The 14,148-nt window shown below is 43.4% G+C and overlaps 1 long non-coding RNA gene across 1 annotated transcript; it reads left to right on the plus strand.

The window, feature by feature from the left end:
- Positions 1–13,000: 13,000 nt before the first annotated feature.
- LOC103650218 (uncharacterized) lies at positions 13,001–13,462 on the plus strand. Its single transcript, XR_002268372.3, has 3 exons — positions 13,001–13,111; positions 13,191–13,269; positions 13,358–13,462. It is a non-coding gene; the product is annotated as an uncharacterized lncRNA (long non-coding RNA).
- Positions 13,463–14,148: the final 686 nt, after the last annotated feature.

Raw genomic sequence — 14,148 nt, forward strand, 5'->3', positions numbered from 1 at the left:
TGGTAGAGGTGCTGTCCAGAAATTTAGTGGGTGGACGAACAGCAGTAGTTCTAGGGATTTCTGGGAATTTTTCGTGGGCAATTAGTAGAGATCAGTGGGAGAATCATGTAGAGCTTTGTCATACCTTTCCAACGAGTACTTATGCGCTCGATTTGGAGTTATAATTTAGGAGATATCGTTGTTTGAATCCGGTTATGTTGCTGTCCAAAAAACAGATTTTTCAGGTGGGTGAACAGCAGTAGTATTAGCAGTTTCTGGGAATTTTTCGTGGGTAATTAGTGTTAACCAGTATGATAATCATGTAGGGCTTTGTCTTATCTTTCCAATAAGTACTTATGCGCTTGATTTGGAATTATATTTTAAAAGATATCGCTGTTTGAATCCGGGTATGTCGCTGTCCAAAAGACAAAAAAACAGATTACAGGGTTCATCTTGTGGACTGTTTTGGGCTAATTAGATGTTAAAATTTAATTATAAATTGTATACAAAACTTGTGGGGAATTTCATGTAGATGCCTCTGGAGTTTTTGTTTGTTACCACCGCTGTCATAATTTTAAAGTTATGAAATTATTAAGCAGCTCCGCTGCAGTTTGGTGGGTGTGGGGAGAGATGTAACCCGCGGCGGGGTTTGAGTTTGTGCGTAGGTGCGGCGTCGTTTATGAGCCTGATTATGTGAAATTGGTGCACTAAGTTGTGTGTCAAAAACAGGTGGTGGACTTCCGCATCGTACTTAGGGATTTGCCCGAACTTCCGGTAAAGGCAAGTAAATATACTGGTGGTTGCTACCGTTTGGGTTGCATCCTATTCCCTGACATTGAGTATGCATAAGTTTTAATTATATTAATCATTGAATTTTATGCTGAAGTTTATTTGTTTGGAAGTATTAATTCTCAATTGTCTAATATTGTGGATGATCATAATTTGGTAATGATATATGTGGTTGATTCCCATCTTGGATGAAGTTGAAGTATTTTTTTGAATCACGTTATATGAAGTGTTGTAGGCATGACATGCTCATCGCATCATCCATCTTGCATTTTGAAGTTATGTCGTGATCTTATGGTCCGACCGTACCGGTACATTTTTAGCATCGTACGTTGCCCGAGGAGGGGTACGATGCGGCTTCATATCCTTAGAGGTATGAAGGCAGAAGTCATCCTTGCATTTGTAGACATTTGCACTCATGAGGTATATATGAAGTGTGGCATTACTATGTTACTATTGTGGTTTCTACCTGCAAGGTGTGGTGACTAGGTGTGTTGTATGTTGTATACGTGCTGCACCTTCGTAATAAGAAGGTTGTGGAATCAAGTGGTGGTAAAACAATGTTCTTATGTGGTTAAACAATTTGATATTATTTTATTTGCTGAGATGTGTCATCTCACTCTTGCATTACTCAATGCAGGTACTTGATACATGTTGGGAATGAGGGGAGTAGCAGCACGTCCACTTTCACTCTCACAATAACGTTGCCCAGGCGCAGCCATGATTTAATTAGAAACTTATTGTCAAAGGAAGTTTGTTTTTTTTAACTAGTCGTGCGCACTAGTTAATTCACTTCATGTCGTATGTTTAACTTCTCTTTGCTAGCCGATTAATAATACTTAGTATGTTTTTGTCATGATATATGTTTATACACTGTTGCCCCCTCATTTATGCAATTTTGCAAGGGGGATGCTGCCGAAATTTTATATATAGATGTCAGAAGTGTTGTTTAGTAGCATTCTGGGGTGTTGGTGGACCCCGGGGTGTTACAGTTTCAAAGAAATTTGTCATGCCAAGGGATGAAACCCATACCCTCAATGTGAAGAAGGTCGCTTTGAAATCTATGAGCAAGGATTGACTTCTCGAGATTGTTTGATCCTGTTTGCATCATTTCTTGGGATTTATAATTTATTTTCCTTTTATTCGTACAGGCCATGCATGGAAGGATTTCAAGTGGAAACTAAATATAAATTATGTCAGGAAGGACAAAACTCCATTTGAGGACTATCCAGAACTCAAGAAAGAGTGGTGGCCAGACTTTGTGGAGTGAGTTACCTCTGATGAGTATATTGCTCTAGGAGAAAAGGGCAAGCAAAGCCAAAGCATGAATAAGTTCCGTCAAAAACTAGGTCGGCGAAGCTATACTGTACAAAAGAGAAAATGGGAAAAGGAAGATGCACAAGCATTAACCGAGGGTAAATCTATTCCATTTCAAGACATGCCAGATGGTCGTCATAAGGATTGGGCAAGGGCGAGGAATCCTTCTGGCGATGTGAACATAACTGAAAGGGAAATGTGCCCTTGGGCCATTTCTAAGTATTTTGGTGATTGAGTGCAAACACAAGTGCTTAAATGTGAATCTATGCCCATGGATGAACAAAGTGCAAATCACAAGTAAAGGTATGTTTCTAAGCCTTAGTACATTGGTTTTGTGTACTAATATACTTGTCTAAGTGTTAGAAACAGAGAGAAGAAGAAAAGAAAAGAGATTGAAAAAGCTTGGCTGTGTTCAGCCAAGACTCAGTTCGGTCTGGAGCACCGGACTGTCCGGTGGCGCACCGGACAGTGTCCGGTGCACTAGGCTGACTCGGCCTGAAGAGGCCGCTCTCGGGAATTTGCCGACGGCGTACGGCTAAAATTCACCAGACTGTCCGGTGTGCACCGGACTGTCCGGTGAGCCAACGGTCGGCCGAACCAACGGTCGGCCGCGGAATCTGCGCGCGACACGTGGCCTGGCCAACGGTCGGAAGGGGGCACCGGACTGTCCGATGTGCACCGGACTGTCCGGTGCGCCAACGGCTCCCAGATCTGCAACGGTCGGCTGCGCTGTTTAAGGAAGGAAATCGGGCACCGGACAGTGTCCGGTGTGCACCGGACTGTCCGGTGCGCCCGACGACAGAAGGCAAGGATGGCCTTCCAGATTTGTTCTCAACGGCTCCTAGCTGCCTTGGGGCTATAAAAGGGACCCCTAGGCGCATGGAGGAGGACACCAAGTATTCCTACAACATTCCTAAGCACCAAGACATCGATCTCGCGCATTTGTTTCATTGTGATAGCATATAGAGCTCTTGTGGAGTTGTGAACTCTTTGAGTTGTGTTGCGAGCTCTTGTTGCTACTTGTGTGCGTGTTGTTGCTCTGATCTTTTGAAGTCTTGTGTGCGTTGCTCATTCCCCCCTTGCTCTGTGTTTCTTTGTGAACTTCAATTGTAAGGGCGAGAGGCTCCAAGTTGTGGAGATTCCTCGCAAACGGGATTGAGAAAAAGCAAGCAAAACACCGTGGTATTCAAGTGGGTCTTTGGACCTCTTGAGAGGGGTTGATTGCAACCCTCGTCCGTTGGGACGCCACAACGTGGAGTAGGCAAGCGTTGGTCTTGGCCGAACCACGGGATAATCCACTGTGTCATCTCTGTGATTGATCTCTTGTGGTAGTGTGTTGTTGAGACTCCTTTATAGCCACTTGGCAATTATTGTGCTAACACTTAACAAGTTTTTGAGGCTATAAGTTTAAGTTTTACAGGATCACCTATTCACCCCCCCCCCTCTAGGTGCTCTCAATTGGTATCAGAGCCGTTCTCTTCACAAAGGGACTAACCGCCCGAAGAGATGGATCCTAAAGGGAAGGGAATCGTGATCAACGACAAGGAGAAGGAGTCCTTCGTCAACGAGCCAAGGGATGACAAGTCCAACGACTCAGGCTCGGGCCACAGACGCAAAGATGGGAAGAAGAAGAAAACAAGACGCATCAAGGAGATCGTCTACTACGACAGCGATGAGTCTACTTCCTCCCAAAAGGACGACGACCACAACGAATACGAGAGAAAGAAACCGGTCAATTCGAACTTTTCTTTTGATTACTCTCGTATCCCTCAAAGTACTAATGCTCATTTATTATCTATTCCACTTGGTAAACCTCCTCATTTTGATGGAGAGGACTACGGATTTTGGAGTCACAAAATGCGTAGTCACTTGTTCTCTCTCCATCCTAGCATATGGGAGATTGTAGAAAGTGGAATGCACTTTGATAGTACGGATAGTCCCATGTTTATTAATGAACAGATTCATAAAAATGCACAAGCTACTACTGTGTTGCTAGCCTCTTTGTGCAGGGACGAGTACCATAAGGTGAGCGGCTTGGACAATGCCAAGCAGATCTGGGACACCCTCAAGATCTCTCATGAGGGGAATGATGTCACCTTGCTCACCAAGATGGAGTTGGTGGAGGGCGAGCTTGGACGGTTCGCAATGATAAGGGGCGAGGAGCCAACTCAAACATACAACCGACTCAAGACCCTTATCAACAAAATAAGGAGCTACGGAAGCACGCGATGGACGGATCACGACGTCGTCCGCCTAATGCTAAGGTCCTTTACCGTTCTTGATCCTCATTTGGTGAACAATATTCGTGAAAATCCTAGGTACACCAAGATGTCGCCCGAAGAAGTTCTGGGGAAGTTCGTAAGCGGGCGAATGATGATCAAGGAGGCAAGATATGTGGACGACGCGTTGAACGGTCCTATTCATGAGCCTCAACCCATTGCTCTCAAGGCAACGAGGAGCAAGGAGGCGCTACCAAGCAAGGTGGCGCAAGTTGAGGCGGCTGGGCTAAATAATGAGGAGATGGCCCTCATCATTAAACGCTTCAAGACGGCGCTTAAAGGTCGCAAGGGACAGCCAAGCAAGACCAAGACAAAGGAGAAGCGCTCGTGCTACAAATGTGGTAAGATTGGTCATTTCATTGCTAACTGTCCCGATAATGAAAGTGACCAGGAAAAGGGGAACAAAAGGGAGAAGAAGAAGCATTACAAGATGGCCAAGGGCGAGGCACATATCAGAAAGGAGTGGGATTCGGATTGCTCCTCCTCCGACTCCGACAATGAAGGACTCGCCGCCACCGCCTTCAACAAGTCATCTCTCTTCCCCAACGAGCATCACACTTGCCTCATGGAAAGGGAGAAGAAAGTAAGCACTCATGATACTAGTACTTATGCTTCTTCAAGTGAGGATGAGTCTAGTGATGATGAGATAGATTACTCATGCTTATTCAAGGGATTAGATAGATCTAAAATTAATAAGATTAATGAGTTGATTGATGCTTTGAATGACAAGAATAGATTACTAGAAAAACAAGAAAATCTTTTATATGAGGAGCATGATAAATTTGTTAGTGCACAAAATTCTCTTGCTCTAGAAATTAAAAGGAATGAAATGCTCTCTGGTGAATTATCTACTTGTCATGAAACCATTTCTACTTTACAAGGTGTTAACAATGAGTTAAATGCTAAATTAGAAGTAGCAAATAAATCTAATTCTTGTGTAGAACATGTTCTAATTTGTACTAGGTGTAAAGATTTTGACATTGATGCTTGTAGTGAACACCTAGTTTCAATTTCCAAACTTAATGATGAATTGGCTAGTCTTAATGCTCAACTTAAGACTAGCAAGAATGATTTCGATAAGCTAAAATTTGCAAGGGATGCCTACACGATTGGTAGACACCCCTCAATTAAGGATGGACTTGGCTTCAAGAGGGAAGCCAAGAACTTAACAAGCCATAAGGCTCCCATCTCCGCCAAGGAGAAAGGGAAGGCCCCTATGGCAAGTAGTGCTAAAAAGAACCATGCTTTTATGTACCATGATAAGAGACAAACTAGAAATGCTTATAGGAGTTACAATGCTTATGATGATTTTGATTCTCATGACATGTTTGCTTCTAGTTCTTTCTATGTGCATGATAGAAATGTTGGTAGGAGAAATGTTGTTCATAATATGCCTAGGAGAAATGTTGTTAATGTTCCTAGGAAAGTTAATGAACCTTCTACAATATATCATGCTTTGAATGCTTCCTTTGCAATTTGTAGAAAGGATAGAAAGGTGATTGCTAGGAAATTAGGGGCAAAATGCAAGGGAGATAAAACTTGCATTTGGGTCCCTAAGACAATTGTAACTAACCTTGTAGGACCCAACAAGAGTTGGGTACCTAAGTCCCAAGCCTAAATTTGCCTTGCAGGTTTATGCATCCGGGGGTTCAAGCTGGATTATTGATAGCGGATGCACAAACCATATGACGGGGGAGAAGAAGATGGTCACCTCCTACGTCAAGAATAAGGATTCCCAAGATTCAATTATATTCGGTGATGGGAATCAAGGCAAGGTAAAAGGGTTAGGTAAAATTGCAATTTCTAATGAGCACTCTATCTCTAATGTGTTTTTAGTAGAGTCTCTGGGATATAATTTGCTATCGGTTAGTCAATTATGCAATATGGGATATAACTGTCTATTTACAAATGTAGATGTGTCTGTCTTTAGAAGAAGTGATGGTTCACTAGCTTTTAAGGGTGTATTAGACGGCAAACTTTACTTAGTTGATTTTGCAAAAGAAGAGGCCGGTCTAGATGCATGCTTAATTGCTAAGACTAGCATGGGCTGGTTGTGGCATCGCCGCTTAGCACATGTGGGGATGAAGAACCTTCACAAACTTCTAAAGGGAGAACACGTGATAGGTTTAACTAACGTGCAATTCGAAAAAGATAGACCTTGTGCAGCTTGTCAGGCAGGTAAACAGGTGGGAGGAGCGCATCACAGCAAGAATGTGATGACCACATCAAGACCTCTGGAGCTGCTGCATATGGACCTCTTCGGACCCGTCACCTATCTGAGCATAGGAGGAAGTAAGTATGGTTTAGTTATTGTTGATGACCTTTCCCGCTTCACTTGGGTGTTCTTTTTGCAGGATAAGTCTGAAACCCAAGGGACCCTCAAGCGCTTCCTCAGGAGAGCTCAAAATGAGTTTGAGCTCAAAGTGAAGAAGATACGGAGCGACAACGGGTCCGAGTTCAAGAACCTTCAAGTGGAGGAGTTCCTTGAAGAGGAAGGGATCAAGCACGAGTTCTCCGCTCCCTACACACCACAGCAAAATGGTGTGGTAGAGAGGAAGAACAGGACGCTCATCGATATGGCGAGGACGATGCTAGGAGAGTTCAAGACCCCCGAGTGCTTTTGGACGGAAGCCGTGAACACGGCTTGCCACGCCATCAACAGGGTCTACCTTCATCGCCTCCTCAAGAAGACGTCATATGAGCTACTAACCGGTAACAAACCCAATGTATCTTACTTTCGTGTATTTGGGAGCAAGTGCTACATTCTAGTGAAGAAGGGTAGAAATTCTAAGTTTGCTCCCAAAGCTGTAGAAGGGTTTTTGTTAGGTTATGACTCAAATACAAAGGCGTATAGAGTCTTCAACAAATCATCGAGTTTGGTTGAAGTCTCTAGCGACGTTGTATTTGATGAGACTAATGGCTCTCCAAGAGAGCAAGTTGTTGATTGTGATGTAGATGAAGAAGATGTTCCGACGGCCGCTATACGAACCATGGCGATTGGAGAAGTTCGGCCACTGGAACAAGTTGAACGAGATCAACCTTCTTCCTCAACTATGGTGCATCCCCCAACTCAAGACGATGAACAGGTTCATCAACAGGAGGCGTGTGATCAAGGGGGAGCACAAGATGATCATGTGATGGAGGAAGAAGCGCAACCGGCACCTCCAACTCAAGTTCGAGCGATGATTCAAAGGGATCATCCCGTCGACCAAATTCTGGGTGACATTAGCAAGGGAGTAACTACTCGGTCTCGATTAGTTAATTTTTGTGAACATTACTCCTTTGTCTCTTCTATTGAACCTTTCAGGGTGGAAGAGGCCTTGCTAGATCCGGACTGGGTGTTGGCCATGCAGGAGGAACTCAACAACTTCAAGCGCAATGAAGTTTGGACGCTGGTGCCTCGTCCCAAGCAGAATGTTGTGGGAACCAAGTGGGTGTTCCGCAACAAACAGGACGAGCACGGAGTGGTGACGAGGAACAAGGCTCGACTTGTGGCAAAAGGTTATGCCCAAGTCGCAGGTTTGGACTTTGAGGAGACTTTTGCTCCTGTGGCTAGGCTAGAATCAATTCGTATCTTGCTAGCATATGCCGCTCACCATTCTTTCAGATTGTTCCAAATGGATGTGAAGAGCGCTTTCCTCAACGGGCCAATCAAGGAGGAGGTGTACGTAGAGCAACCCCCTGGCTTCGAGGATGAACGGTACCCCAACCACGTGTGTAAGCTCTCTAAGGCGCTCTATGGACTTAAGCAAGCCCCAAGAGCATGGTATGAATGCCTTAGAGATTTCTTAATTGCTAATGCTTTCAAGGTTGGGAAAGCCGATCCAACTCTTTTCACTAAGACATGCGATGGTGATTTGTTTGTGTGCCAAATTTATGTCGATGACATAATATTTGGTTCTACTAATAAAAAGTCTTGTGAAGAGTTTAGCAGGGTGATGACGCAGAAATTCGAGATGTCAATGATGGGCGAGTTGAACTACTTCCTTGGGTTCCAAGTGAAGCAACTCAAGGATGGCACCTTCATCTCTCAAACGAAGTACATGCAAGATCTGCTGAAGCGGTTTGAGATGAAGGACGCCAAGCCCGCAAAGACGCCGATGGGAACCGACGGACACACCGACCTCAACAAAGGAGGTAAGTCCGTTGATCAAAAAGCATACCGATCAATGATAGGGTCTTTACTTTATTTATGTGCTAGTAGACCGGATATTATGCTTAGCGTATGCATGTGTGCTAGATTTCAATCCGATCCTAAGGAGTGTCACTTAGTGGCGGTGAAGCGAATTCTGAGATATTTAGTTGCTACGCCTTGCTTTGGGCTCTGGTATCCAAAGGGGTCTACCTTTGACTTGATTGGATATTCAGACTCCGACTATGCTGGATGTAAGGTCGATAGGAAGAGTACATCAGGGACGTGCCAATTCTTAGGAAGGTCCCTGGTGTCATGGAACTCTAAGAAACAAACCTCTGTTGCCCTATCCACCGCTGAGGCCAAGTATGTTGCCGCAGGACAGTGTTGCGCGCAACTACTTTGGATGAGGCAAACCCTCAGGGACTTTGGCTGAGCAAAGTCCCACTCCTATGTGATAATGAGAGTGCTATCCGCATGGCGGAAAATCCTGTTGAGCACAGCCGCACAAAGCACATAGACATCCGGCATCACTTTCTGAGAGACCACCAGCAAAAGGGAGATATCGAAGTGTTTCATGTTAGCACCGAGAACCAGCTAGCCGATATCTTTACCAAGCCTCTAGATGAGAAGACCTTTTGCAGGCTGCGTAGTGAGCTAAATGTCTTAGATTCGTGGAACTTGGATTGAATTGTAGCATACATGTGTTTATGCCTTGATCATGTTCATTCTGCATTTTGTTGCTTATTGTGGTGCTCAAGTTGTACAAACACTCCCTGGACCTCACAAGTCCGTTGCAAAGTGATGCACATGTTTAGGGGGAGATGTGTTACAACTTGACCCTTTGAGACTAACCATATGGTTGAGTTTGCTTGTTTTAGTCTCGAAGGAGAATTCAAAGGGAAAAGGTGGACTTGGACCATGAAAGACTTCCACTGCACTCCGATGAGAGGGTAACCTATTCCAAGTCCATCTCATGAACTCTTATTGCCATTTGCTCTTAATTGAAGATTTTGGTGAGGCAATGGGGTTAGGGGGCCAAAGTTGATCCCGTTTTGGTGCTTCATGCCAAAGGGGGAGAAAATAAAGGCCAAAGCAATAAATGGATCAGCTACCACTTGAGAAACTTTGAAAATAGTAGAATAGAACTTTTGGTTTGTCAAAACTCCTGTATTGTCTCTTTTATCAAAAGTTGGTTTCTTGTGGGGAGAAATGTTGATTATGGGAAAAGGGGGAGTTTTTGAAATCTTTGATCAATCTCTTTTGGAATGACTCTCTTTATGCTTCAACATGTGTGTTTGACTTAGAGATAGAGATTTGAGTTTGATTTTCAAAAACAAACCAAGTGGTGGCAAAGGATGATCCATATATGCCAAAAATGATTCAAAATAAAATTTGAGTTTTATTTGAAGTGATTTTGCACTTGTTCTAGTTGCTTTATGTTGTGTTGGCATAATACACCAAAAAGGGGGAGATTGAAAGGGAAATGTGCCCTTGGGCCATTTCTAAGTATTTTGGTGATTGAGTGCAAACACAAGTGCTTAAATGTGAATCTATGCCCATGGATGAACAAAGTGCAAATCACAAGTAAAGGTATGTTTCTAAGCCTTAGTACATTGGTTTTGTGTACTAATATACTTGTCTAAGTGTTAGAAACAGAGAGAAGAAGAAAAGAAAAGAGATTGAAAAAGCTTGGCTATGTTCAGCCAAGACTCAGTTCGGTCTGGAGCACCGGACTGTCCGGTGGCGCACCGGACAGTGTCCGGTGCACCAGGCTGACTCGGCCTGAAGAGGCCGCTCTCGGGAATTTGCCGACGGCGTACGGCTAAAATTCACCGGACTGTCCGGTGTGCACCGGACTGTCTGGTGAGCCAACGGTCGGCCGAACCAACGGTCGACCGCGGAATCTGCGCACGACACGTGGCCTGGCCAACGGTCGGAAGGGGGCACCGGACTGTCCGGTGCGCCAACGGCTCCCAGATCTGCAACGGTCGGCTGCGCTGTTTAAGGAAGGAAATCGGGCACCGGACAGTGTCCGGTGTGCACCGGACTGTCCGGTGCGCCCGACGACAGAAGGCAAGGATGGCCTTCCAGATTTGTTCTCAACGGCTCCTAGCTGCCTTGGGGCTATAAAAGGGACCCCTAGGCGCATGGAGGAGGACACCAAGTATTCCTACAACATTCCTAAGCACCAAGACATCGATCTTGCGCATTTGTTTCATTGTGATAGCATATAGAGCTCTTGTGGAGTTGTGAACTCTTTGAGTTGTGTTGCGAGCTCTTGTTGCTACTTGTGTGCGTGTTGTTGCTCTGATCTTTTGAAGTCTTGTGTGCGTTGCTCATTCCCCCCTTGCTCTGTGTTTCTTTGTGAACTTCAATTGTAAGGGCGAGAGGCTCCAAGTTGTGGAGATTCCTCGCAAACGGGATTGAGAAAAAGCAAGCAAAACACCGTGGTATTCAAGTGGGTCTTTGGACCTCTTGAGAGGGATTGATTGCAACCCTCGTCCGTTGGGACGCCACAACGTGGAGTAGGCAAGCGTTGGTCTTGGCCGAACCACGGGATAATCCACTGTGTCATCTCTGTGATTGATCTCTTGTGGTAGTGTGTTGTTGAGACTCCTTTATAGCCACTTGGCAATTATTGTGCTAACACTTAACAAGTTTTTGTGGCTATAAGTTTAAGTTTTACAGGATCACCTATTCACCCCCCCTCTAGGTGCTCTCAATAACAGAGTCACATCCAATCATAAAGAAAATTGTAATGTTCCTCTCCACACATAACTTGTCCATTTAATTTTCTTACCATATTTGATTCAAACATAAAATTGTTTTTATAGGTAGATCTAAATTAAAAGTCAGTAGCTAGTACCTTTACACCATTGGATAATATGGACATACTTGCAACAACAATAGGGAGTAATCATCCAGGGAGGACAACAGGGGTGAGTGCTTATGTGGGTTTAGGGATGGGTCTTGCTCAAGGTGATGGCCCTCTTAAGAAGAAACGTAGAACAACGAAAGAATATGTCAAGAGGATTGTGGATGAGTTCGAGGCCAAGTTTGAGAAACTGACAGCCCTGTGTCAGAGTATGGAGCGTCGATTAAACAATTCTGAGAGTTGCTCATCTTCAAAATTTGTGGATACACCAGACCATGCAACACATCATTCAGTTGACTCATTACAATTAACTTCATCTACTTGCAGCACATATGACTTATTAGATAACCAAATCAATGTTCCACTAAAATTCTGCATTTTCCCTTAATTCTTCCAATGTTTAACATTTCAGGAGGTGATTAAATGCAAGTTGGTGGTGCAGATAGGTCCGCAATCTGTTGTGGTCGCTAGAGGGCAGGCTTACCCTCCAAAGGATGTTGTAACCGTCCATGGGATAGAGCGGCAAGATGACCACACAAAAGTGCAGGTTGATTTTGTGTTTGACAACTTCTTGGAATTTCCACTCCCTATTCCTATCGCTGGTGGTGATATGTTCAATCTTGGCGAAGCTAAAAATTCATTTGTGTTATGGCCTAAGTCAGGCATACAACTAGCAGAGGTACACTTTACTAACTTCAACCCGATGGAGTTATTATTGTTATTCACAACTTGGTTAATGTCATGTACTTGTTTCTGACTTTTACATAGGAAACAACAGTTCATGCAAAGCCTCAACAAGTCCCAGACACATCGCCTCAGGTACTCCATCACACACCTGAAAAGGATAAAATGCCAACACCAACAATGGGTACCGAGAATATAGATGTCACACATAGTGCCTCCAATGTCAGCAAGAATATGAAACATAAGCATAAAAAACATAACAAAAGCAAAGAGAAGGAGCAAAAAAATTCACAACAGAAAAACATAGAAGATGATGGTCTTGATCCCCTTTGGACTCCCCCCTTTCATCAACGATCTCCACCACCAGATCCAAATAATAAACAATTTGTGCTAGGGCAGCCTTTAGTATCTAGTGCATTGCTTAAGAGGATGGGTAAACAGAGCCAATGTTTCCACAAATGGTATTTTGCTATGACCACACCAATATTTCGAAGGCAAAGTGCCACACACTTCATGGTACGATACGAAGAACATGATTTTCTTGAAAAATCTGGGGTCTATGCAGTAGAATTCGATGATGTATTTCACATCTACAATGATCTTGCCCTTGACATATCCTTACATCGGAGTTGGATGTTGTGAGTGAGATCCACCATTTCCTATAAGTGTCTACTTTTTGTTCTTTATCTAACTATTCTTTTAATAGATGCATGAGGAAGATAGACAAATACAGAGGCATAGTTGGCTTTTTAGATCCAGAGATGATCATTTTAAAGAGAATCAATGAAGAGGCTGATGAAGTCGAAGCATACATTGTGAAAGCATTGCTTGCTCAGCAGGACATGGAGTGCATATTTGTTGTTTGCCAGGAAGGGTAAGGCCCAGCACTAATAACACTCTATAGTTTTTAATCTGTATCTTAATGTTCTATCTTCCTCATTTCAGTTACCATTGGGCCTGGTTAGTTATTTTCCCAAAATGGAATACAGTGTACAATATTGACTCCAAAGGTTACCAATCCCCTAGCTGCTATAGTATTAAGAAGCTATTCGACGAGTGGGTATTACCTTTATCATAATTCTATTTTCCTCTATATTTCAATTGTTATTTACACCGTTAGTCACCATTATTGTAGGGCTTTTGGTGCTTATGTCGACAAAAAAGGTCGCCATAACAAGAATTTTGGTCGCACAGTTATATGGAAACATTTTCAGGTAATCATGTCCTTGACCTGAAATTATTAGCAAGACATATAATTAGACATTCCCGCTGGATATTTTCCTTATGAATGACATCTTTTAGGCACACATACAACCACCTGGCAGTGTGTTTTGCAGACAATATGTGATGTACCACATGTTATCCTTTGCGGATAATCTTAGTTTGGACCATGATCGATATCCTCAGGTTGTTTTTACAGTCTGCATTCTATTTTACTCAAACCTATGCAATATGACGTTATAAATATTTACATGGTTTATGTTTTTCAAGGGTCATGCTGGTTTTGCAACCTGTCCATTATTGCCTGATGAGATAGCAAATGTCCGAGAACGGTTGCTCGACTTCTTCATGAATGAGGTGATAGACATTGGTGGATCATGCAGGGTTGAGGGTGCTTCATATAACTAAATCTAGCATGGCTTCCTAGGTAAGATGTTACATTCATATAACCTTTTACATCATATGCCACATTGTGAGGTGTTCATATGTGTCTAACTAATAATTATTGTGTTCTCCTATTTGTTGTACAGGAAAATATGGAATGGCCGCACCAGTGTGGAGACTTGATTTCATATATATTTAGTTAGGCACAACAATAGCGCAAACAATTGATTACCAAGTTTGTCATTAGTATTTTAGTTTGGATATAGAGTACGCTTATGCATGAGCTATTTGACAATGTTTATTCATGAGATATATAATGGTAATTATGAATGATATCATCCTACTTTCATATATTTGATGGACATCACATATGCATCTAGATTTTTCTCCAAGTTTCAACATGTAGTACATAGGGCTAGGTGTCGATCCGGATTGTGGCGCCCGATGAGGTGGGGGCGTGGAGAGTGGCAGGGAATCCTCATCGTTGT

The sequence above is a fragment of the Zea mays genome, chromosome 3 (genome assembly GCF_902167145.1).
Source record: "Zea mays cultivar B73 chromosome 3, Zm-B73-REFERENCE-NAM-5.0, whole genome shotgun sequence".
Lineage (NCBI taxonomy): Eukaryota > Viridiplantae > Streptophyta > Magnoliopsida > Poales > Poaceae > Zea > Zea mays.